Below are 2,567 nucleotides of genomic sequence, written 5' to 3' on the forward strand. Positions count from 1 at the left end.
TCTAAGCTCTGACCAGACTCTCCCAGGCTATTCTAGCTCTAACACCTTTAGGCGGCATGTTTGAACCTTTCCAAACTCTTCCCATGGGACATTCTTCAAAGGCTGTGGAACCACACGGTCAGGTATAATCACAGCAACTACCCCACTCCTCTAGTACCAAATTCTGTTACTTTTCTCTTACTGCTGAGAAAAATCCCCACACCCAAAGTTAAAGGAGTAAAGGTTTATTTAGTTCACAGTTTGTAGACGTTTCAGTCCGTAATCAACTGACTGCAATGCAGGATGATGTGGCACAGGGGCAACAGCTCATAGCAGCAGAAGACAGCCAGAGCACCGAGAGCAAAAACGGGAGAATAAGCCTCTTCCCTTACACTGTAAGCAGGCTACCCCTTACCCCCTCCTCTACCTAGGGCAGCTGTCGCACTCACACCATCTCCATATCCTCCTCTTGCACAAGATGAGAATGTTTAAACAGCTATATTTCTCAAGTTGACATAATGTAACAACCATTACAGAATCCTATTTCAAAATTTAATAATCATGGGCCCAGGAGGTAGCTCTGGCCAAAGGGATTGCCCTCAGCGTTCAATCTCCACTACCAGGGAAAACAAAAATGTTCCACATCATTCTGATATGTAGGTAATACTTAACTAATCTAAATGTATCTCAGCAGTGTAAGTCTATTGCAGAGGCAAGAAACAGCATTCTCTATGTCTTGTGTGATCCAATTTCTCTACATAGTCTCAAATTGGAAAGTAGTACACCAAGTTCAAGGTTCTGGCTTTTCTGTAAGAAAACTGGGTTACCCGACCCTGTGATTCCCTTCTTGAAAATCTCCTAGTGATAGCTCATGGAGGAGTTGAATCTTGCCCACCTGGCTCCTGAGTCAGAAAGGCAGCTTATAGCCAGCACTTGTAAAGCTGAGGCAGGAGGATCACTGCCAGTGTGACACTAGCCAAGGGAAATAACCCACTGGGTTCTCAGGACAGCTGGAGGAGCCTGGTCAGGGCCAGGCTGGGTGCCAGCTAGCAGGACTGCTGCCTGTTTTCCACTGACTCCCTTTGTAGAGACTATTTTAAATGTAAAGGAAATTTTAAAATCTTGTATTTCTAATACTAGTACATTTCTAACATTGTTCAAGGATGAGACTGGGCAACATATTCATGATTAGGATACTACAAAATTTAACAAGCCTTTATGCTCCAGGTGTCAGCTGCAAGATGAGTATAAAGTAGACAGTCATGTTTAGCTTGCTTTCAAGTCCCTGAGACTTGTTACTTCATGGATACCTCCGCCCAGCATCAGATAATGATGGATTATTCCTCTATGTTATAGTAACTTCACTTAATTTGTTTAGAAAAAATCCTGCCTAACACTGCCTAACAATGTGACAAGATGTGTAGTCAATTGTAAAATATTATGTGCATTTTGTACTTCCTTTTGAAAACCTATATAAATGATTGCTAACCTGAAGTCAGGGCTAGTGATTTGGAACTGAGGTCCCCACTAGTCTGCTAGAGTAATAAATGTGTATGTCTCCTAAAGTTCCTTTGGTGCCCATTGTCTTCCATTTGGTCTGGTCCTGAATTCTGCAGCATATCATGTAGACTTGCTTGGGGAAACACCATGCTGACTATTTGGTCACTGGTGAGGAGGCCCGCTGACTACTGGGTACTTGATCTCTGAACTGCAAATGAGAAGGTACACCCTTTTAATTCTTTCCTTGGAGTCCCCACAGTGGGAAAGGAGTGGGAATCCTTCTGTAGCAGCAGTGACTCATTGGACCCTAAGTGGATGCTGAATGCAACAAAGCCAACCAGCTGATGGATAAAATAGGATTGCCACAGGGACAGTTGTTAGCTATCCTCAGTCTGTTTGTTTCTGTTTCTGTCTCCCATGTGAGATGGTGGGGTACTGATCATACCTGCCTGCTTGTGTTAGCCTGCACAGCCGGATTCTGTTTTGAATTTAGTGAGACATTGCCCTGGGGGTTGGGGACAGGGATGTATTTAACCTCTATGTTTTGGGTGTGGATGTGTAGGCTGCGTGAGAACACACAGCATATGCAATAAGCTATTCCATCTGTGCACCAAGACTTGGAAGCACTGGTCACAGTGCTTGATTGGGCTCTTACCTGTGTTTCCATGGTGATCAACATACAGCATAACAAGGGCCTTGAATCCTCCTTAGCGAGGTCCTACCTAAGACTCTGCAAGAGGTGTGGCATCTGAATGGCTTTTCTCTGAAGGACTCCTTTCCTCTGCCTGTGGTGACTGTTCAAGGGCACTACACACAATATAGGGAGCCAGTCAGTGTGCACACTAGCTAGAATAAGCTGACTCCCATGAAGTATATGGTGAAAAACTTCAAAAAAGACTTTGTGGAAGGCTACAGAAGAAACTGAAACCAAAGTGCCTCTGCACATTTTGCAAAACTGGGTGGCCATCCCTGTGTCCTGCTTTGCTGCTGAAGTCACTCTGAATGCAGAAATCATTCCTCAAGTTTGTAACCAGATCACCAAAAGCAGCCCAGAGCAATTTCTTTATATTGATTGCTGGATAAACATG

Source organism: Cavia porcellus, unplaced genomic scaffold (genome assembly GCF_034190915.1).
Source record: "Cavia porcellus strain 051 isolate PalLab524CR breed Dunkin Hartley unplaced genomic scaffold, mCavPor4.1 scaffold_27, whole genome shotgun sequence".
In the NCBI taxonomy this organism is placed as follows: Eukaryota; Metazoa; Chordata; class Mammalia; order Rodentia; family Caviidae; genus Cavia; species Cavia porcellus.